This window comes from Mustela nigripes, chromosome 9 (genome assembly GCF_022355385.1).
Source record: "Mustela nigripes isolate SB6536 chromosome 9, MUSNIG.SB6536, whole genome shotgun sequence".
Taxonomy (NCBI): domain Eukaryota; kingdom Metazoa; phylum Chordata; class Mammalia; order Carnivora; family Mustelidae; genus Mustela; species Mustela nigripes.
The window spans coordinates 86,190,625-86,214,912 of NC_081565.1; the positions used below are offsets into that span (position 1 = coordinate 86,190,625).

At 36.6% G+C, this 24,288-nt stretch overlaps 1 protein-coding gene and 1 non-coding gene across 2 annotated transcripts in view; one reads left to right on the plus strand and one right to left on the minus strand.

The window, feature by feature from the left end:
- Positions 1 to 24,288, plus strand: part of JAK2 (Janus kinase 2) — a 135,007-nt gene that overhangs the window by 3,727 nt on the left and 106,992 nt on the right. The window lies entirely within an intron of this gene.
- Positions 10,674 to 10,781, minus strand: LOC132025233 (U6 spliceosomal RNA). Its single transcript, XR_009406497.1, has one exon. It is a non-coding gene; the product is annotated as a U6 spliceosomal RNA (small nuclear RNA).

Below are 24,288 nucleotides of genomic sequence, written 5' to 3' on the forward strand. Positions count from 1 at the left end.
CTTCTTGGCTCTCAGGAGACTCGGTCATTATTCCCTACGCTATTTATTTGGTCTTTAAGGAACCGCAATGATCATTCTCTGCTGTAGTCTTTCAAGCCACTTTTCTACATTTTCTGATAATAGTTATGCTTATTTCAGCTTTTGACTTCCATTAATGTTTTCCATCCTTTTTCCACCTAGCCCAGTTCTGCTTTTGTACCACTCACTATTCCATAAGAAAGGAGGGCCTCAATCTCATCCGAAAACTTGGGGATGACTGTAGTACTTTTTCCATAGGGTTGTAATGAGAATGAAGTGAATTAATAAATGAAATGTCTTTATGACCGGTGCCTGGCACAGTAAGCACACCTCAAGTTTTAGCTTTTATTATTGTAATTATTAATTTATTAATTATTAATAATCATCATCATTATTACTATTATTACTATGGCTATACTCTCAGTTAAAATTCTTCCTCATTTCTAAAACTGTTTCTCACTACATACTGCTTTTTCCTTTCTGTATTTCTGCTGTTCTTTTAAGTCACAGAGGATCTTCATGTAGTTTATTTATATATCCTGATTTGGTAGTTTGATAATTATTTCCCTAGTGTTAACCTTATCTTTTCTTGTTGGTTGTATATACTTTGAGGAACACATACACAGAGTGCTGAACACATGAGGAGCTTTCAGTGAGTGCTGTGTATTAGAAAGGAGCTTTAGTCAATCACCACACAAATATTTATTAATATCTACAATATAGAAGGTACTTTGTTATGTCCAAAGAGTTGCAGAAAGATATAAAATAGGTTCCTTTCATTGAGAACTTAAAATGTAATTTGGAAGATAAGGTAAATAATAAAAGTTATCGATATTTGAGACGACTTAGAGTTGAAGTGAGCAGGGAAGTCTCCAGAGAGGAGGTAAAATCAAAACTTGGCATGATTTTATTTTGCATAAGAGGAAGGACCTTGTACAGGTGGTAAACAGAATCAAAATATGCACGACATTTTCAGAGAACAGTACATAAAACAATTTGAAATGAAGGTTTGTATGGTAAGGTAGTAAGAAATCAGGTTGATAATAGAGATTGGAATTAGATTATGGATGCCTGTAAGTGCTAGGATGGGAAGAATGTACGTTGCTCCATAGGTAACAGAGAAACTTTAAAAGTTTGGATTGAGAAAGAGCATGCTAAAGGAGTATTTTAGAAAAAACTGTGGTACCAGTACTATGTATGAATTGGAAAGAGAAGTGATAGAGCTGGGAAAATAATCTAGGCCTGGTGTTTGGATTTAGTGAAAACAGGACTGGAGAGATGTCACATAAGACGTCATTATAGACTGGATAGGAAGGGAGCATGTGGGGGGCGGTAAGGGGGGAGAAGAGTAATCAAAGATGACTTTGAAGTTTCGACCCTCAATCACATAAGAAATTGAAGACTGTTGGAATGCCAAGACATCTGAGAACATCTGGGCTAGCCCATGGATTTTGTGCATTAGGATTCTGATGCCCAGAGAGATTTAAAAGTATATACAAAGTTACTCAGCCAGTTAGTGACAAAGAAAGAACTAGAATTTTTTAAATGGCAGTACTGACAGAGATAAGAATGTAAGTATTAGTAGTTGTTTGGAGATATCTAAAGAGCTGGACTTAAATTTGGGTATCTTGAGTTTGAGATGACAGTGGGATAGTCAAGTGAAAATAGATGGCTAGACAGTAGTTAAGTAGAACTCGGTAGAGAAATTTAAGACTGAAATTGTGGTGGTCAGAAAGAAGAGCAGTGGACCTGAAATTGAGCCTTGGGTATTGCCCGTAATTACAGCGTGAAAGAAGAGGAACTGACAAAAAAAGATGAAAAAGGAGCAGTCGGCCTGAGAGGCGAGTGGGTGGGTAGGTTAAGAGGGTGGGAATGATTAACATTTTGATCACTGTTGATCACCTCCAAGAAATGAGAAGAGTTAGAACTGAAAAAAGGCCTTAAAAATGTTCCTAACATGAAATCAAGAAAACTAGAAGAAAGAAGAAAATTGCTTATAGTTTTCCCATGTAGAAATAGCCACCGTTAGTATTTTGTTCTCCTTAGTATAATAGATGACCTTTGGATTTGACATTTGGGTGAGTAATGGAGACCTCTATCCAAAGCTCTTACCACTGGGACTAAAGATGAGAATTTTAGGCATAATAAAGACAGGAATGTATTTTTGACAGTCTTTGTCATTCATCTGTGTCCTATATAAGTAACTGCTATTCCTTGTGGGAATTAGCCTTACAGATATGTTATTTGAATGAGTAGACATTCAGTGGTCTTATTAGACCTTCAGTGGTCTTGCAGGTTAGAAAGGTGATCTCTGGGTGTGTCTGTACTGGTAAAATCTGAATAAAATAAGGTATAATTTCTAAAAGGAAAGAGAAATCCTTGGTAAATAACTTATAGAAGTGAAGGTAGCATGGTTAAAACTGTTCAGATTAGGAGAGCTGGAAAGGGTAAAAGGAAGCATAATCTGTCTTTAAAACCTGTACAGTACAGTTATCAGAGGTGGACTAGGTTGAGAATCCATGGGCTGTTTGTTTTGCCAGAATGCTTATTTTGATCTCCCAAGGACATACTTTAACCTACTCTTTTGCTATCAGTCCTTGGGATTAGGGTATTCATTATTGCTTACTAAAGTGACTTTCATAAATGCTGATTATGAAATAAAATGACACTAGGTAATATTTTGTAATTTGAACATCAGTGTTATGTGAAGAAGTGCACTGTTTTGGAAATCAAGGGGGATCAGGGACTAACTGCTGTCAAAAAGAGTTTGAGCAACTCATGTGATGATTGAACCTTCCCCCCCCTTCATTTGGAAAATGAGAGAATGGAATAAATCTGTTTTTTTGTTTTTTTTTTAAAGATTTTATTTATTTGACAGAGAGAGAACACAACTAGGCAGAGAGGCAGGCAGAGAGAGAGGAGGAAGCAGGCTCCCTGCTGAGCAGAGAGCCAGATGCAGGACTCGATCCCAGGACCCTGAGATCATGACCTGAGCCGAAGGCAGCGGCTTAACCCACTGAGCCACCCAGGCGCCTATAAATCTGTTTTTTAAAAAAACTTGTGTGTACTTTAGAAATGTGGAGTCACATAGTAAAATGTGAATAAACTTAAGTAATGGCTTACTATGGTTTATAGCGAAAAAACCAGCCTCTTCCTCCTTCTCTATCTCTGATTCCTGCTTTCCAGTAAACCACTTTCAGATTTCCTAAGTATCTTCTGGTGCTTACCTCCATATTTCTAAATAACATAATCCATTATCACCCCTAACATAATCCATTAACACCCCTCCTCATTCTATATCTATGCCTATACTCTGTCCTTTTGACCTTTATTTATTAAAGATTTTGCTTACTAGAGAGAGAGAGAGAGCGCGTGCGCGCACACACACGAGAAGGTGGAAGAGTGGAGGGTGAGGGAGAAGCAGATTCCCTGTGGAGCAGGGAGTCTGACCTGGGCTCCATCCCGGGACCCTGAGATCATGACCTGAGCCAAAGGCAGATGCTTAACAGACTGAGCCATCCAGGCACCTTTGTCCTTTTCCTCTTTAAAATGAATGAATTGGTCAGTGTCGTATCTAAGGCTTCTCCACTACGTGTGTAGAGAAACCCATCTCCTTTTGCCTTCAAGGACTTTGCTATTTTATTTCTCCCTCATTTTTTTGCATTTAAAATTTTTCCCTCTATTGGCTCATTTCTGTCAGTGTGTATTCTGGTTGTTATTGCTGTTTGCTTATTGCAAAACTTAGTGATTTAAAACAACTATTTTATTAGGCTCACAGATATTATGGTTCAGTAATTTAAATAGGGTACACCAACCATGCCTTGTTTTTATTCCACAAAGTCTAGAACCTCAGTTGGGAAGACTTGTTGGCTGGGGGTACTGTGAAGGTCGGGGGCTAGAATGAGTCATCTGGAGGTGTCTTCACTTACATGATTGGTAGTTGATGCGGGCTGTTGACTGAAGCATACATGGGAGCCTCACTTAGCTGTCTTTCTTACATGGTGAGATGGTATTTAAAAGCGCGTGTTTCAGTGAACATGGTGAGGTGGGGATTAGACTCCACCTGTTAACTAGACCCATGTGAAAGAAAATATGTGGGATGGGAGATATTGTTATGGCCATCTGGACAATACTATTGCCATAGTTCGTCTTTTTTGCCACACTTCATATGTCTCTCACATGCAAAATACACTAACTCCCTCCTCAGAGGCCTCTGATTTATGTCCCATCATGACATCAGCTCAGAATCTAGTATCTCATCATCTAAGTCCAGATGCTGTTGAGGTTCCTTGGGTCTGTTTTTTGAGAGTGATTACTCTTTAGCTGAAGACCTGCAAAGAGACAAGGAATATTCCCCCACAGGGTTAACATACTAGACTGGAAAGGCACATGTTAATTGCCTTAGAATTCCTGTTCAAAAAGAGGGACAAGGGAGTATATGGTAGTCTACAACAAATATGAAACCCAGCAGGCATATGTTGGCAGTTCCTTGAGTAGGGCTCAGTGTTCCTGCCCATAATTGTTCCAAATGGGCCATGGCTACTTCTTTTGGTCATTGAGTTCGCTTTCTGAATCATACCTTTTTCCCAAAAGACCTGAACTGTCTTTGCAACTGAGTAACCATTGGAACTTGTTTCCTACTTATAGTCATTTAGGATCCCAGAGGCTGAATTTTAGGTAGTTACAGTCCCCTTCATTCTAAGCCGATGTAGCTCTTTTAAAAAAGTTTGTGGGCTTCCTGTGCATCAGGTCGTAATCTCCTCCCTCCGTCAGAGAAAAGCCATACTTACAAATCTCTTAGAGGAGCCTTTTTTTTTTTTTTTTTTTTTTTTTTTACCTTAGGCTCCCTGTGAGGCTACTGTGGAGCAGTACCCTTAAGATCTGTAGGTAATTTTTTTGTTTGAAAGGATCAATGAGGTACTAACTTGGATCTTTCTGAGGTTTTAACAGTGGATCTTACAGTCCCACTCTAGATTTAATCTTTGCCCTGAAGCTCTCTTACTTTAAGAACATTTGGCTGGCTGGCTGGCTAAGAAAGGGTATTCTCAGCCCTTTACATTTGCTTGAAATTGCATTCAAAAAGTGAATGGCTTATTCTTTTTTTTCTTATTTTTGTTAAAATTTTATTTATTTGACATAGAGAGATCACAAGTAGGCAGAGAGGCAGGCAGAGAGAGAGAGAGAGAGAGAGGAGGAAGCAGGCTCCCCGCTGAGCAGAGAGCCCGATATGGGGCTCGATCCCAGGACTGGGGGATCAGGACCTGAGCCGAAGGCAGAGGCTTAATCCACTGGGCCACCCAGGCACCCAAAATGGCTGACTCTTTAGTTCATCTCTCTACTCTCTCAGGAAGGCAACTACAAGAAGCCCCCCCCTGCTGCTTTAGCATTCTACCTAGAGTCTCCTTGACTCATTAGGTAGATACTACATTTCCCATGTTACTCTAGGTGATAGTTTTGCCAGACATTTTGCTATTATATAGCAAGGGTCTCCTTTTATTCAGCTTTCCAATAGTATTTTCCTTAATTGCCTTGAAACTCTCATGAACAGCCTTGTTGGGGCCTTTTGCTTTCATTAAGTCTCCTCTGGCAAACTTTAGCTCCCAATTTGCCAGTTGACTGTTTTTGTAAATAAATCTTTACAAGCCCATTCATTTATGTACTGTCTATGGTTGCTTGTGCACCAAAAAGGTAGAGCTGAGTAGTTGCTGCAAAAATAATCTTGCCCACAAATCCTAAAATATTTACTATCTGGTCCGTAATAGAAAAACTTTGCTAATCCCTATTTGTTTGGTTTTTTTAAAGGCTTAAAATATATTTTAGTAAGTTAATGCTGCACTACTGCTCCATTTCTCAGAAAAACACCAAAGATACCAGGGACAAATCAAACATGGTATACCAATAAAAAAGAGCACAGCATAACTACCCAAGATAGGCAAGGCTAAGAGCTACTGTCCAAATCTTCAGCACATAGCAACCCTGTTTCCAAGACTACTAGGCCTATCAAGAAAAGCTGTAAACAGCAACATCACAGACACAAAAGGGCTGTTCCTGTGTCAACCCATTTCAAATCAGTGATTCTCAGTCTGGTCCCCAAACCAACATTATCAGCATCATCTGGACACTTAGAAATGCAAATTACTAGGTCCTATTCTAGACCTCCTGAAACAGAAACTCTGGGGGTGGTGCCCAGCAATTTTTATTTCAGTTGGCTCTCCAGGTAATTACCGCCAGTTTAGGGGACAGTTCTGGTACAGCCAAGGAATAGGAAAGGACACATCTGAGGTTTTGAGTTTACATAATTAAAGGAGCTTGAGGAGACTTAATGTAATAGATCTTTTTATTGTACATTTATAAAACTTGAATGACTTCACTGTCATTAATGTGTATAAAAAGGCTGGTTACGTAAGATAGTAGGGAAAAAGGAGATCCATGTCTTGCCTAAAGCATTGAAATTCAAGTGGGTATTAAAAAAACTTTATTTATTTATTAAAAGATTTTATTTATTTATTTGTCAGAGAGAGTGCACATGCACAAGCAGGGGGAACAGCAAGCAGAGGGAGAGGGAAAAGCAGGCTCCCCACTGAGCAGGAAGCTCCATGTGGGACTTGATCCCAGAACCCTGAGGTCATGACCTGAGCCAAAGGCAGATGTTAAACCAACTGAGCTACCCATGTGTCCTTAAAAAACACTTTATTAGCCAAAGTAAATATGGACTCATACAGTCAATTTGTTTGACTTTTGTTATATGAGTTTTGGGTTTCTCATTTTGTATAACAAAGTTTTTGGTTTCAGGTAAAAGTTTCCCAAAGATTCTTCCAGTATTTTATACTTTATTTTGGAAGTATTTTATTTTGTTAAATATTTATTCAGAGGTTATTTATTTTTTTATATAAAGTATAAGTTTAGCACGTTTACTCTGGTTGTATTGTTATGCTAGTGCCTTTTGTCTTTTTTTACTGTATTGAAATGTCATCGTTATTACCTTGAGTTCCCATATATACTTGGATTTATTTCTGGATGCTGTTTTGGTCCACTGATCTATGTGTATGCTAGTACTATTTTGGTTATAGTTTTTTTTATAGTAAGTTTTAATATACGATGGGGTAAATTTTTATGTTATTTTTCTGACAAATGTGTATATGACAAATACAACAAAGAAAAAAATAGGAAAAAGCCACAGACAACATAATTTCATAAAGAAATATACCAATATATATTGTTGTCCAATATATTTGGACAACAAATATACCCACTTATATTCACCAATAATAAGGAGAATCTAATTAAAGATAAGAACTAACTTCTTTCCTTCTTTCCTGGTATAATATTTCTACTGGAAAGTTTGAATTACAAACTATGCAAAAAAAAAAAAAAAATCCCATCCCTAATGGTAAGAACTTTTAATCCCTATCAAATTCACATAGAATTTCACAGGATCTGCATTAAAACAAAACAAAACACCTCTTCTGCATTTTTAAAAAACATTTTATTTATTTATTTGACAGAGAGAGATCACAAGTAGGCAGAGAGGCAGGCAGAGAGAGGAGGAAGCAGGCTCTCCATGGAGCAGAGAGCCCGATGCAGGGCTCGATCCCAGGACCCTGGGATCATGACCTGAGCTGAAGGCAGAGGCTTTAACCGACTGAACCACCCAGGCGCCCCCTCTTTTGCATTTAATCTTGTTTTTAGGTGATACACATGTCCCTATCTAATCAGTGAGATTCTCGTGTTATCCCAGACATACCTTCATTAGTCCTTTTTTACTATTAGTGCTTTTATACAGCTTTTAAAGCATATTTTAGATAAGGAAAGAGTCTGTGTATGCACAAATAAAGCAAGATCAGCAAATAACCAACTGCTTTTTATGTACCATTTTTTGGTTTACTATATCAAATTCAGAGGACCTTTCTCTTTAGCAAGCATTTCTAGGTTTTGGATAATTAAAGTATGTGATACCTCCCCTCCCGCAACTAAAGTACTTTGGTTTTAAAGCATTCAAAACCCCTGCCTTCACAAAATTTAGCTGATGGTTTCATGGTAAATGTACTTAATATAATAGTCTCTACCATTTCTGACTTTATGGCATTTTTTCCCTCTAATATTTATATGCAAACAAAATGTGTAGCCTAATGGATTGGATGGTGTGAATATGAGATAAAAACACTTAAAAAGCTGTATCTTTTTAAAAAATTTTTTCCTCAATTTATTTTTCTCTATTCTAGATAATGTTACTTCTAGACTCTCTTTTTCTTATGCCATGTTGGGAGGACATTCTGTTTTTGACAAAAGAAGAATGTTCACTCTCTCTTTAAAGAAAATACAGTCAGTTTACGTGTAACTAATATTATTAAAATTAGCGTCACTCAGTTTTCAAGCAGAAGTTGAGGAAGAGCAAGTTCTGGATCAAGTAGTCAATAGAGCACAGACCACATCTCCTTTTCTCTTTTTGTTCTCTTTGCTAATAGTGTAATTGTATAGCATGGCTGTAGTTGATGCTGTACGTGATCCACCAGTAGCCCCTGAGAGCTTCACTGCGCTTTGGGAAACTTCCCTTAGTATTTGCATCTCTAACCTGCTAACTCTTCTTGGAAATGTAGGAAGCAGTGCTTGTGGGGTATGTGGCAGGCCCAAAGGGCTGTGAAATTAACACTCTGGGTGCAATCTCAGGGTTTGTTATTGTCTAAATACTCCAGTTGTTCCCTTGGGTGGGATGGTTCTGAGACAGGTTTTACACTGTTTTTTAGAGCTTTTCTGAGGGATTAAGCCCACTGTGGTAGCTGGTTTAAGAGTGCAGTTTTAGGGGCGCCTGGGTGGCTCAGTGGGTTAAGCCGCTGCCTTCAGCTCAGGTCATGATCTCAGGGTCCTGGGATCAAGTCCCGCATGGGGGCCTCTCTGCTCAGCAGGGAGCCTGCTTCCCTTCCTCTCTCTCTGCCTGCCTCTCTGCTTACTTGTGATCTCTCTCTGTCAAATGAATAAATAAAATCTTAAAAAAAAAAAAAAAGAGTGCAGTTTTATTGGCTGCCTTCCCTTCTCTATACCATTTCTCTGTTTTTCTGCCATTGTTACCTGAACTTCTAAATTAACCTCCTTTGTTTTGAATCCTGTACCAGGTTTTGCTTCTAGGAATATTTAAACTAAGATGGCGCCACTTTGGCAGTAGTGTGACCAAACTTCAATGAGAAGTTTCATTTCTCAGCAATTTTATTTTTCAGCATACATTAATTACCATACTTTTTTCACCCTCACTGTCTATATGATTGGAAGGGGAAAAAAGGAAAATCAAAAAGAGAAAAGAAAAGGGAAAAAAGAAAAGCTCTAGTATTGTCTAATACAGTGTGAGGAGGAAGGAAGGTGCTTGTCTCCACGTGAAGTTATTTCAGTTTATTGCATTTAATCCTTATAAAAATCCTATGAAGTAGTGGCCATTGTTATTATTATTTTTTTTAAGATTTTATTTATTTATTTGACAGACAGAGATCACAAGTAGGCAGAGAGGCAGGCAGAGAGAGAGGAAAGGAGCAGGCTCCCTTCTGAGCAGACAGCCGGATGTGGGGCTCAATCTCAGGACCCTGGGATCATGGCCTGAGCTGAAGGCAGAGGTTTAACCCACTGAGCCACCCAGGTGCCCCATTATTACTATTTTTTAAGAAATAAAAACTGAGCTCAGAAGGATTAGGCTGATTTCAGAGAAACATCACAGGGGACAGGATTCAAACCAAGTTCCATTTCAAACTTGGATCCTAACCCAAAGGCTATATTCTTCTTTTTTTTTCCTTTTCATTTTAATATTTGAAAACAAATTTTTTGAAATATTCTTAACATATGGGAAATTAAAATAAAATAAATTATTATAAATAAAATTATTATCTGCCATCCAGTTTTAACAATATTTGGCTACTTTTTGCTTTAGATCTTATTTTTTTAAAGAAATAAATATTGTAGACACAGTTGAAGCTCATCTACATATTCCTACTCCTGTGTCTCCCCCATTTACCTCACTAGACATAACCACTAGCCTGAAGTTAGTATCATTTGCATGCATATTTTAAACTTTTACTGCATATATGTATCAGTGAATAATATGTGGTAGTAAATCATGGGTTTAAACCTTAAATAAATTGTATCATGCAAAAATATCAATCTGCTACAACTTGCTTTTTAAACCTCACTTATCTTTATGACATTCATTTATCCATGTTTTGAGATAAACTCTAGTTCATTCATAAAATTGATGAACAATTATAAATTATTATGATAATTACAAATTATGAATATGAATAATATATGAAATAGTGGCCATATATATAGAATCTTATATAATTTATATACCACTTTTATATAATTTATATACCATTTTTACCATCTGTAATTTATATACCATTTTTTTCTACAGATAGACATTTAGATATTTGTTTTATTTTATTAAGTTTTCATTTTAATTTCAGTATAGTTAATATACAGTGTTATATTAGTTTCAGGTTTATAATACAGTGATTCAGCAATTCCATACATTTCTCAGTGCTCATCTCAAGTGCACTCCTTAATCCCCATCACTTATTTCCCACATCCTCCCGTCCATCTCCCTTCTGGTAATCATCAGTTTGTTCTTCTATAGTTAAGAGCCTGTTTCTTGCTTTGTCTCTCTCTTTTTCCCCAGAAATACAGAGTACTTCATGAATTTGCATGCCGTCCTTGCACAGGGGCCATACTAACGGTCTCTGTATTGTTCTAATTTTAGTGTATGTACTGTTGAAGTGAAGCACTATTTATGTTTTTTATCATTACAAATAATGCTACTGTGAACATCATGCAGTGGTATACTCATTTCTCTAGGGTCATAACTGGAAATGGAATTTCTGGTTTGTAGGGTAGTTGTATCTTCAGCTCAGTTAAATGTGACTAATTGCTCCCCAAAACCAGTTGTTTGAAGGGTTCTGCATCTTCTCATCCACACTTGGTATCTTCAGACTCCTTAATTTTGGCAACCTGATGAATATGATTTGGTATCTTGATTTGCATTTACTTAACTACAAGTGAGACCTACCATCTTCTTTGTTGATCTATTCATATCTTTCGCTCCTTTTTCTGTTGGTGTTTCTTTTACTTATTGATTTATATTTTGTAGTTACCTTCTTTTAGTTTGGCTTAAAATCACAAGGATTAGTACCATCTGGCACCTGTCAGCTTGACAAAAATGTCCTTTTTTGGTTAACTTTTCTGTATGGTTTTGTTATGTGTCTCTTCTAAGCACTATATACATTGATTTCAAAAAGGAAATCTGCACTGGGTGCCAGGGTAGCTCAGTTGATTAAACATCTGACTTTGGCTAAGGTCCCGATCTCAGAATCCTGGGCTCCAGCCCTGCCTTGGGCTACTCCTTCAGTGGAGAGTCTGCTTGTCCCTCTGCCACTCCTCCTGCTTGTACACACACACACACACATTCCCTCTCTCTCTCTGTTTCTCTTTCTTTCTCTCTCAAAAAAATAAATAAAATCTTAAAAAAAAATACAGTCTGATGTTCTTTGTCTTCTAGAAGGTGGGTTTCATAGGTTTATTATTTAACATTTATTATATTTGTTGACATTTGGACTTTAAAACTTCTTGCCAGCTTTTCCTTTTAATTTTTTTCCTGCCATTTTATAGATTATAAATCTTTTCTTTAAATTGTTAACCTAAAAATTTTTGACGTATATACTTAAATATTCACTTTTATTTAAAAAGCTCAAAAGTTATTTAGTATACTTCTCCTGATAAATAAGCGGTATCCTGATAAATAAGGAGGTATCAAATACCCCCTGTCATCTTAGTCTCATCTAAAGTTTCAGTTTTACCTGTTGCTTTTTAAGTTCTCCTTTTTAAAAAACCTGTCAGTACCTAATACCACTTTTACTATACTGAGAGATCAGAATCTTTAAACAAAAAGTTTTGTAGTAAATGTTATGAACAACCTTTGCTTTTAAATGTATGAGAGAGATGAATTGTAAAATACAAAATAAAATCTGGGATTTCATTTCCTGAAATTTTCTGATTGAGTAACCTGAAACCACTCATAAGAAATAATAGATGAAATATAGCAAACATCCTTTTAAAAAGCTTTTTTCTTAGGGAGAATTTTGAACATACAAAAGTAAACATAATGGTACAATGAACTCTTACGCACCAATCACTCGACTGCAGTAGTCCTTATTGCCTGTAGCATCTTATTCTGTGCTACCTGCTTTCCCTGTTACTGTGTTATTTTGAAGCATATTGTAGACATCATATTATTTCTTCCATTAATATTTCAGTATGCATCCCTAAGATATAGGAACACTTTTTAAAATTAAAAACATTATATTCCTTAATATCTTTAAATATTCAGCAAGCAATTAAATTTCTGAATGCCTGATATATCATGATATCATATATCAAATGGCTTTTAAAAATGATTTTAGGGGGCGCCTGGGTGGCTCAGTGGGTTAAGCCGCTGCCTTCGGCTCAGGTCATGATCTCAGGGTCCTGGGATCAAGTCCCGCATCGGTCTCTCTGCTCTGCAGGGAGCCTGCTTCCTCCTCTCCCTCTCTCTGCCTGCCTGTCTGCCTGCTTGTGATCTCTGTCTGTCAAATAAATAAAATCTTAAAAAAAAAAATGATTTTAGGTTTTTTTTTTTTTAAATGGGGGCCAAATGAGGTCCATACATTGTAACTTTACAGTCTATGTTTCCTGCATCCCTTGTCTTTTTTCTTTTTTCTTTCTTAACCATGTTGGTTATAATTTCCCATAGTCTAGATTTTTCTGATCACATTTTTAGGGTGTTCCTCTGTTCTCTGCATTTCGTATAAATTGGTATTTTACAGACTTCATTGTATTCAGAATTGTCATAGACTGCCAGAAAATATTTCCTTACATATTGTTGTCTTACTGTTTATACTTTTTCAGCTGATTGCCTTCCAGTCCTTCTTATAGGATGCTTCCGAATTCCCCTTTCCCTTATAAATTCAGTTTTCTTTTTTAAATTAATTAATTAATTAATTTTTTTTAAAGATTTTATTTATTCATTTGACAGAGAAATCACAAGTAGTCAGAGAGGCAGGCAGAGAGAGAGAGAGGGGGAAGCAGGCTCCCCGCTGAGCAGAGAGCCCGATGCGGGACTCGATCCCAGGACCCTGAGATCACGACCTGAGCCGAAGGCAGCGGCCCAACCCACTGAGCCACCCAGGCACCCCTAAATTCAGTTTTCTATAGCATTAGTCTCTTGGGTAGATAGATAGGGTAGATATGATGTGATACCTTTAGGAAAGGTATCATTGATGTTGCCTTTCCTAAAGGTATCACATCATATCTACCCTAGGGTGTAGAGGAAGTATTTACATTGCTGCTTCCAAAGGGTAATATTTATCACCCTAATACCAAAACCAAAAATCTTATCTTTTGAGATTAGTATGTTACAGATTACATCATCCTCAGTCCTTCCTGTTGCCCTCTGCTGTGCTTTCCTTGCCTACTCCTATGTTGTTAGTTGAGAATTTTTGGCATCTAACCTGGTTTTCCTCTAAACCCCTTTTTTTCTGCCATTATCATAGGTTATGTCATTGTCGAGGTGAAGAACTCACCTAAAGACACTTCCAAGTTTCTTAATATATCTGACTCCGCAGTGTCATCCAAATTTGACACCATTACTCCTTTCTTATAACCTCATTCTAAGGGAACCTTGTTACTATCTCAAGTTTGACGGTCTCTGAAGTGAACGGTTAATTGTACAAATCTCTGGTCATGTTTTTCTGGTTTTTTTTTGTTCGTTTGTTTGTTTGGTCTTTTATGTTGTATTCCTGTGCCCTTGATCCTGTCCCTGTCCTCCTAGGGCTAACACCTTCCCCCTTTGTTTTTCCCTTGTTTCTTTCGAATTAGCTCAAGAATGATCTCTTAGCTTTTTTGTTTGTTTGTTTGTTTGTTTTTTGTTAAATCCCCTTCTTTCACTATCAGCAGCTATCCTGTCTCTTTTCTGCTCTTCATTCTTAAGAATAGCCTTGCGGCCTTGATTTCCTTTTCCTCATTACTCTTTTCTTAAATTCCACTACCCCCCACCCAGATATTTCATAGGCGTTGGTCTACAAATCAGATCACACAGAAGAGTTTATAATGCAAAAACCATTACAATGAGAACTTTTATTCTTCCCACTTCAGTCCTTTTCTTCAGGAGTTCATCTTGACCAGTAATTTCTTGTAGTTCGATCTTGATTTCACCTAAGCACTGTTCCCTTCCCCTTTCCTCAAATTATGCATTTCACGTAAGGTGAAGTAGTATATTGAGAACTTGATTTCTTCCAGAAATCGTAGGCAGTATTGATTTCTCACTTTCTAGGATTAATGGACTTCTTCCCAGCTTCTCTTTAGCCACCCCCTTGCCTTCAGCTCTCCACCTCTAGCACTTGCATTTTTATATCAAGATGAACATTTACATTGTGCCTGGTAACCATAATTAACACTTGAGTGCTTTGTAGATGGTTCTAAATTTGCAAAGCAATGACAGTGCTTATATTATATTGAGGGTTGTTACAGAGCCAAGACACATGCTATAATTTCATCACCTTTCTTGTCAAGTTTTCTTCTACTGGAATTGCCTTATTCCCCCTTACTTCTAGTTTTCCTTTATCCTCTGTGACTATGTTGTTGTTATGTTGTATTTTGTATTTGTTTTTAACTCTTTCAAGCAGCCTAGTACCCACTTTTTTCTGAAGTCTTCCTTCCAATGTCCCCTTGCTGGGCTGAGTGCTTTAGGTCTGCTGACCACCTGTCTCTCAGCACGTAACTTCACTACTGTCCAGGGTTGGATCAATCTTCTGGACCTGATGTCATCTTTTTGATTTACTCCTTTGGTTTAGTTGGTATGTTGTATCTTAAGAAATTGACTTCTGAAATGTTGCTTTTGAGGTAAACTTGAAATATTTAAATATTTGAAATCACTTTATTCTGCTGGGTAAGAATTCTAAGTTGAAAACCATGCATGAGTTAGAAAATAAAAATAATGACTCAAAATGAAAACTATCTTTACCCTTCAGTACCTTTCCCTAGGTTTTTTTGCTAACTTCTTAATTGCTAAATTCAGTGAATTTTTCCCCTTTCTGTTTCTATCTTATTTAACCTCTTCATAGTATTTGACAAATCTCATGACACTCTTTTTTCTCTTTTCTTTCTTTTAAAGGAACTTTAGTTTTATTAAGATAGATACAGAAGAGCACGCTACTCAGAAGTATACATATAGCACAGTGAATTTTTACAAAGTGAACACTTCCAGCTTTTCTCCTGCTTCTTGACCATTTCTTTTTAAGAATCTGCTACATTCCTCTTTATGTTCCCCCATTTCTGACATTTCCAGATAGTTCTTAAATGTTTGGACTGCAACAATTTGGTTTCTAACCCTTTTCTCATCTTGTATATCGTGTATCTTTATGCTTAATGACTTCAAAAATCTTTAGCAAAAACTACATAATGTTGCCCTTAGCTTTTAGGAATCTAGCTGCCTGTACGATATCCCAATCCGGATGTATCATAGGTAACTCAGTTTCATTATGTGCCAAACTGAATTAATCATTCCTCCAAAGCTATTCTTCCATCCTGCTCTGGGAATTGTGACACTGGACACCTACCTAGCCTCTCAAACCCTAAACCAGGAAATCATTCTTAATTCCTCATATAGCAAACTGATTACTATGAATCTTCCTTGTACTTGTTTTATAGGTGCTTCATAGTCCAAATATCTAAAATCTACTTTCCTTTCAAACTTACTTTTCTCTATCTTGGTGCTTAGCATTGCTTTCTTTATACCTAGTTGTTCAGTTGGAAATCTCAAATTCAGGTTAGATTCCTCAGTTTCCCCAATGTCCAGTTAGTAATAAAGGTAAATCTTTGCGGTAAATCTAGGTAGTACACAGCCCTGTCCTTTCACCATGTGTATTCTATTACAGTTGTTGTAACACTTTATGTATTGATTTATATCTGTCCACATTATTTCCTTTCTACTCCAGTGAAGAGCTTTTGAGGCAAAAAGTTACATCTTTCTTTTGGAAAATGTTGAACGTGTAAATGAATATGAGATTAGTTGAATGAAGTCAGATGATATGCTATGTAAACAGAAAAGTATTGGAATAATACATTTAGACTAGAAAATTTGGCATCAACAAGTTTAAAAATTCCAGAATTTCTCATAAGCTAACAAACATGGTACATATCTGTCTTATCTAGGTTTTGGTTGAATTACTTCTAAAATATCTTTGTAAAGAGAGGGGAAATATATAAGTGAGCACAGTGTACTGATATTTTATCTTTTTTTGTCAAGGATTCATAAGGCAGCACTTTATATTTTTCTGTATCACCTGGAAGTTTCTTTGACAGTTACGGATTATTGTGGTATATTCTCCAAAATAAGCTCCATTCTGTGAACACGGGTTTTAAGTGATTTTTTTTCTACTTTTAATTTTTATAAATAATAGTAGAGAATAATGGAAACCAACATAAAGAAAACTAAATTTCAACAAATTAATTAGAATATATTCCAAATATTAGCAGTTAGCAATCAGTACAAAAATATTTTATGAAATGTATACCAGAGTTGTTTTAAGGTTAGCCTGAGGCTGATTAAGACATTTTTAATAGTATATCAAAGAACAATTCTACTTAGTGAAAGAGGTGATAGAAGCAAAAACTGAGGGAAATAAGAAACCAGAATATGGTTTTTTAGGAAAGAGTCCTTTTATTTGAGATGGAAGTGTATAGTAAAGACAATTTCTTAAAGTGACAAATAAAAGTAGGTGAGGCTAAAAAATAATTGATACTTCTTGCTGTTACCTTTTTAGCTGTCATTCCTCAAGTGTTAGTTTAGCCTTTGAGGAATGTACGGATACAGAAAAAGAGGCACTTTAATTCTGTAGCATTCTACTACTGTAGTTCTCAGTCACTGTCATTACTGTGGGAAATTACATTTGATAAAAAAATATCTTGAGACCTTTTTTTCACAATAGTTGCTGAAAAGTAGATAGATCCAAGTTCTTACTGATGATTTCTGTTGAAGACATAATGTTCCCATTACCATTGATGAGAAGCTCAAATTGGACTTACTCTGCCCTTGTGCAATTCATGTTATGTAACTTCTTGGCTGTCCCTGTACCTGGATGTTTGATTACAGTTTGGGGGAGGTATTGCATTAGATGTAATTGGCCAAATATGAACTTTAAAAGTATGTCTGGCAGCCATATATCTGGTAGAAACCAACAAATCTGAAGTAGGAATGAGAAAAGGTAAAGACAACAAAAGTTTGTTTTGATGCTAACAGGTATCTGAGGGAATTGTTTCACATTCTCTATGTTTCTTCTAAGAATAGGCATGCTTTTGGGGCTCCTGGGTGGCTTAGTCGGTTGAGCCTTCAGCTCAGGTTATGATCCCAGGGTTCTGGGGTCAAGCCCCATATGGGGTTCCCTGCTCAGTTAGGAGCCTACTTCTTCTTCTGCCTCTCCCCCAGTTGTGTTCCTGTTCTCACGATCTCTTTCCCTGTCAAACGAATAGATAAAATCTTTAAAAAAAAAATAGTTTTATTCAGATGTAATTCACATACCATACATTTTGCCCCAACCATACATTTTTGTCTTAAATTGTAGAAGCAAAACTAGAATCTGTATGAAAATGAATAGTGATAAATTGTGTTTAGATATCATTCCCAACTGCTTTAGTGATAGGTTTTTTGCTTTTCTCAAACCATTCTCCAAGAATTTTCTAGGCTTATTGGGTTAGGATGAGGGATTTGGGAGATGACAACCATTTGTCTTCTAGAATGGTATTGTAGATAAGGAACAGAGGGAAAGTTATCCATGTTATATGTTTTTCTGTTCGTAACTTTTTTCTTGACTAGTTTCTGTGATTTTGAGCTAAGAGGATCCAACAGGCTTAAAGAGTGAGAGTCTGTTTTTGTGCTGTGCCTTAGTATTTTTGCTTCTTTTATCAGAAACTGCTAGAATTAGTAATCAGACCTTGGGATTAAAAATGGTGAGGGAGTATCTTTTGGGGTGCATTTCTTTTCTAAAACAAAGTGCTTTTGTGGGAAATTCTTTTGATTTGAACCTTTGTGGCCTTAAAGATAACATATCTTTTCGACTGGGTTTGCATGTAAGCAATACTTTGCATAAATGGAGGATAAGGGAGTCCTGGGAAGGCTACAGTTCCAAGAAAAGATTTATTTACTAAAGTTTTTTTTTTTTTTTTTTAAAGATTTTATTTATTTATTTGACAGACAGATCACAAGTAGGCAGAGAGAGAGAGAGGAGGAAGCAGGCTCTCCGCGGAGCGGACGGCCCGATGCGGGGCTCGATCCCAGGACCCTGGGATCATGACCTGAGCTGAAGGCAGAGGCTTTAACCCGCTGAGCCACCCAGGCGCCCCTTGTTTTTGTTTTTGTTTGACAGTAGGTCATTCAACTTTATAGGTAGTTTCTGCTCTTATTATTAAATGCCCTTTTCACATGATTTGATTAATTTATTTGGATTTTTTTTCCTTATATAGTGTAAAAGAGCTATAAGACCTGCTAAATTGCATCACAGAGATTTATTGTCCGTTCAAAAAAGACAAAGCAGAACGTGATAAGTAAAATTTACCATTTGTTATTCTAAGGAATCAACTCTACTGGTTGTAATTCAGTTGAATTAATTTGGTATAATTATAAGGGTGGCTCCTTAAGTTATTTATTTCAGAGACTTGATTCTGTTGGGAAAGAAGTTGAATATACTAAAAATTATTTTTAAAACCAACATTTTGAGGGGTGCCTGGGTGGCTCAGTTGGTTAAGCGACTGCCTTCGATCGAGCCTGGGATCAAGCCTTGCATCCAGCTCCCCGCTCAGCAGGGGGCCTGCTTCTCTCTCTCCCTCTGCCTGCCTCTCTGCCTCCTCGTGCTCTCTCTGGGTGTCAAATAAATAAATAGAATCTTTTAAAAAATAATAAAACCAACATTTTGAATATTTATTTATTGGAAAGAAAACTGTCTTTATTCACAGATAGTATATTCAAACAATTCCAAAAAATCCCATGGAATCCACAAAATAACTAAGAAGATTACTATGAGAATTTACCTGAACTGTTAGGGTGTATCAGGTCACACAAACCAGTTGCATTCTATTTACTAATAATAAACAGTGGGAAAAAATATTTTAAACATTATTTGTAATAGATTAAAAAGAAAAACAAAATAGAAGATGTGTAAGATTTTTATAAAAGCTACAAAGCACTGTAGGAACAAATTAAGGAAGATACTAAAGTGTTTTAAAGTTGAGATTTGGAGAAGCACATCATTTTGGACTTGGTTTGGCTGCATATACAGAAAATTGCAAGTAATAGTGGATTTATGTTTCTCTCCAGTAAAAGAAGATATTATGCTGGACATTTGGCTCCATGATTATCAGGAAGCTAGTTACCAGCTGTCTTTTTCTTTTTCCAAACTTTACCCTTAACTTCCATCGCGGGATCACCTTGTGGTTGCAAGAGGGCTATTAAAGCTCTAACCATAGTATGTTCATTCCTCATAGCCTAAAGGAGGAAAGGGCAACAAAAAGAATGCCACTTCATAGTTAAATCAGCCAAGAGTGGAATTACTGCATCCTAGTGTGGATATCTGGCGCCCAATGGGTGCAAGAGCATCTGGCCCTGCAGGTGCCAAACAGACAAGTTCTGCTCTTCAGTGCTGACAAAATCCAAAGGCAGAGAGATGAGAGGTGGTGAAACATGAAAGTAATTTATTTTGTGAGGCCAATATTGGAAGGACAGCAGGCCAATGTCTCAAAGACTGTTTCCCAAATCGTGAAAAGGTTTATGTAAGGAAAATGTGGGACAAAGGTAGGTGAGTACATTCATGTGGGCAGTAAAGGTCAAGTTGATCAGTGTCTTGGAGTCAGTCACCCAGGGTCTTGCTGGCATCATGGCAGCCATTATTGCTTGAGGGGGTAGTTTTGGTTCCCATCACAGGATGCTACTGCCCCATTGCCCCAGGTCTTTTGACTGAGTTAAGAAAAAAAGCTGGAAAGAATTTAGTCAGTTGGAAAATACAGACTAAGGTCAGATGGAAGTAGTTAAAGTCCCCTTTCATCTGTATAACTTTGTAAGAAACTGCCAGTTTTTCAAAGTGGTTGCTCATTTTTTTTACATTCCCATCAGGAATGAAAATTCCAGTTGCTGTACAACTTTTGTAACATTTGGTGTCATTAGTCTTTTTACATTTTTGCCATCCTAATGGGTGTGTGTTGGTATCTCATGGTTTAATTTGTACTTCACTGACTTGGTGGTATTCAGCAGTTTTTCATGTGGTCTTGGGCAGTTTTTTAAAATCTCCATTTGTTAAGTTTGTTCAAATATTTTTGTCTTTTTTATATTATTGGATTATCGGTGTTTCTTTGTATTCTAAATATAAATCCTTTGATGTATGTATATATTGCACATATTTTTCTCCCTGTCTTTTCATTTTCCCAACAGTCTTTCCGTCAGCAGAAACTTTTAAGTTTTGGTAATATCTAACTTGTCACTTTAGTAATATCTAACTTGTTGCTTTTTTTTTTTTTTTTTAATGGCTAGTACTTTGTGTCTTATCTAAGAAACCATTATAATTCTAAGGTTAATCAACTGATGGTGTGTGTGTGGTTCTATTTCTAGACTGCCTGTTCCATTTCATTTATCTATTTGTGTATTCTTATGTCAATACCATATGTATTGATTATTGTAGTTTTATAGACAATCTAGAGATCAGGTAGTATAAATCATTCACCTTTGCTCCTTTTAAAAACTGTTCTGACTTTTCTAGATCCTTTGCATTTCTTTTATATATATTTTTTAAATATTTAAAAAATTTAAACATTTAAAAAATATTTATTTATTTGACAGAGAGAGAAAGAGAGCACACAAACAGGGGGAACAGCAGAGGAAAAGAGAGAAGCAGACTCTCTGCTGAGCAGGGAGACCGATGTGGAGCCCCATCCCAGGACGCTGGGATCATGACCTGAACTGAAGGCATTGGCTTAACCAACTGAGCCACCCAGGCGTCCCAATCCTTCACATTTCTATGTACATTTTAGATTTAGCTTCTCAATTTTTGTAAAAATGCCTGATGGGACTTTTTAAAAAGGATTTTATTTATTTGATAAATTGATAGACAGATCACAAGTAGGCAGAGAGACGGGCAGAGAGGAGGAAGCAGACTCCCTTCTGAGCAGAGAGCCCGATGCTATGCAGGGCTCCATCCCAGGACCCTGAGATAATGACCTGAGCCGAAGGCAGAGGCTTTAACCCACTAAGCCACCCAGGCTGATGGGATTTTGATTGGGATTGATTGGGATTGCATTAAATCTGTATATCATTTTGGGGAGAACTGACAGATTGGCAAGCTAAAATCTTCTACTAAAATCTAGTCCATAAAAATTATTTAGTTTTCTTTAATTTTTCTCAAGTTTTTCATCTCATGTTAAATTAGAACATCTTTCATCATCTGTATCTCTCCATATTTCATTTTTTGATGTTATCATGGGTAGTATCTTTTAGATTTTATTTTGTAGTTTGTTGTAGGTATGTAGTTTAAAATGTAGATTTTATTATTCCGGTATGGTGAGCCCAATAAATCAAGAGATAATTACCATTGATAAGATAATTGTTACACTCAGAGATTCCAATAAAAGGAGGGGTTATACCATGCCAAGAAGGGCCACAAAGGGAAACATCAGGGTCAGTCAGGAGGTAGAGAGAGGGGGTGAAATGTAGGCAGGAAGCTTTATTGTGGTATTTGTGGAACACATCGGGTGAGGCCAGGTATGCATGTTGAGGATTGACTAATCTGAACAATTTCAGTGGTCTCTGGGGGTACAGAGGCTATACCAGTTTACATTTCCACTTACAGTGTGCACAGGTTCCCTTTGTCATATCAAAACGGCAGTTTTTTTTTTTTTTTAAGATTTTATTTATTTATTAGAGTGTGCACGTGAGAGTGTGTATATGCACACTGCATATGCATGTGTGGGGATAGGTGGGGATAGGAGCAGAGGGAGAGACCAGCAGACCTCCTGCTGAAGGTGGAGCCCTTCTTGGAGCTCAGTCTCAGGATCCTGAGATCATGACCTGAGTAGAAATCTAGAGTCAGGTGGCTAACTGACTAAGCCCCCCAGGTGCCCCTCAAAGCAGCTTCTTGTGATCTTTATATTTCATTGTGCAGTATTTGCTCTACCATTTTCCTTTCCCATTTTTGTCTATTTGTGTTCTCCTTCCATTTTGGTCTTGAACTACTTGATTATTTTAACTTCCTACCTTAAGATCCTAGATTTGTGCTGTCTAATAATAACTACCCAACTACATGTGACTATAAAGTTTAAAGTAATACAATTAAAAGTTAAACTTCATCTCTCAGTAGTAGTGGCTAAATTTCAAGTATTCTATAACCACATGTGTGACAGTTATTATATTGTACAGTACAGATACAGAGCATTTCTTTTATCTTGGAAAATTCTGTTGGCATGGTGATCTACATCTTATGTTTTTATTATTTTTTTATTTTAACTACTTCATTTTTTGCTTCTCTGAATTAATTTCTTTTTACCGATTTCATCAGGTGATTTTCTTCATTCTTTAAACATCTTTAGATATGTCTTATTAAAAATTAATATATATTTAAGACACATAATTTCATGTGAATATTGTTTTAGCTTTGTTTCATTTGTACTTACACAGAGCTGTATTCAAATGTTACTATTTTTCATAATGTACTTAAAAATTTTGCATTAACTTTAAAGGAGATTTCCCCCCCTTAATTTTTAGTTGACAGATTGTGTCTTCGATGAGTGTTGTTTTCTGACATTGTTTCATTGTAGGGCTATTGCATATTCCTTTTTTAAAAAAATATGAGCTTTTCCTCCATTTTGGTACAGTAAGCCATTTGTATGCACTGTCCGTTACGCACCTTGAAAACATCTTTTTAATGATATGCTGCTTTCATAGATAAAATTCTAGAATAATTGTAAACTTAAATAAAATTTCACCATTCCTGAATTGCTTTGAATGTATTAGATGTTGAACAAAGGTTGAACTTTGATTTGTAATCCAATGTGAGATGATGTATTTCTTTATTTTCAGTATTAATTGATGTACATTTGTTTTGGTTTAATACTGTCTTCATTTTATTTAAATGAAGAAATAGGGACTTTCTTTGTACCCTATGATTTGTCTTTGCTTAATTGTCTGTGAATTGCTAAAATGTAAGAAATAAGGAGGCAAACCATTTCAGTGATGTGAACTACTATATCCTTAGCACCTGGAATAGTGCCTCGCCCATCACTGGTGTTGAATTTTGAGGGAGCTCAGTTAATAACATCACTTTCCAGACTGTAGTTCCAAATTGAATAAAAGGGAAATGGCAGGTGAGTGGGTATGAGTAGATATCATTTGTTTTTATTGACAGATCTGTTGGCGACCACAGATACGCTGTGGAGGAACAAAGGTCCTTAAAGCACTCCAGAGGTAACAAAGTGTGTACAGATAGCCCTGGGATGGCTGGAAGTAAAAGACCTACTTCTTCAGGGTTAGCAATGACTTTAAAATGTTAAGGCATTATTGAGGAGGCATAATGCCTCCTTCCAGTTAGCTCTTTAAGATCTGGGGGAAGAACCTCTGGTGTGTAATCACCCATTGTGAAGTCACCGAAGATATAAGTTATTATTTCTGCTTTAGTGAGAAAGCTAGTCAATATATTTTTGCATGAATTACTGAAAAATTTATAATCATTAATTAGGTTTTGTTAGTTCTTTTAAAGATTGCTTGTATTGCTGTGGTTTTTGAAATGTATTTAATCCCGATTTTCTTTTTCTTTTTTTAAGATTTTATTTATTTATCAGAGAGAGAGAGGGAGAGCGAGTGAGCACAGGCAGACAGAATGGCAGGCAGAGGCAGGGAGAAGCAGGCTCCCTGCGGAGCAAGGAGCCTGATGCGGGACTCGATCCCAGGACGCTGGGATCATGACCTGAGCTGAAGGCAACTGCTTAACCAAGCCACCCAGGCGTCCCTAATCCCAATTTTCTGAGATTAGCAAATCAGTTTTGTTGAACTTTTCAAAGAATCAGATTCTGGTTTTATTGATCTGTTCTATTTTTTTCTTCCAGTATAATTTATTTCCGCTCTAATTTTTGTTATTATATGCTGGGTTTTGGTTTTGTTTGTTCTTTTAGGTGTATGGTTAGGTTATTTGAGATTTTTCTTGCTTTTTTAAAAATATTTTATTTATTTGA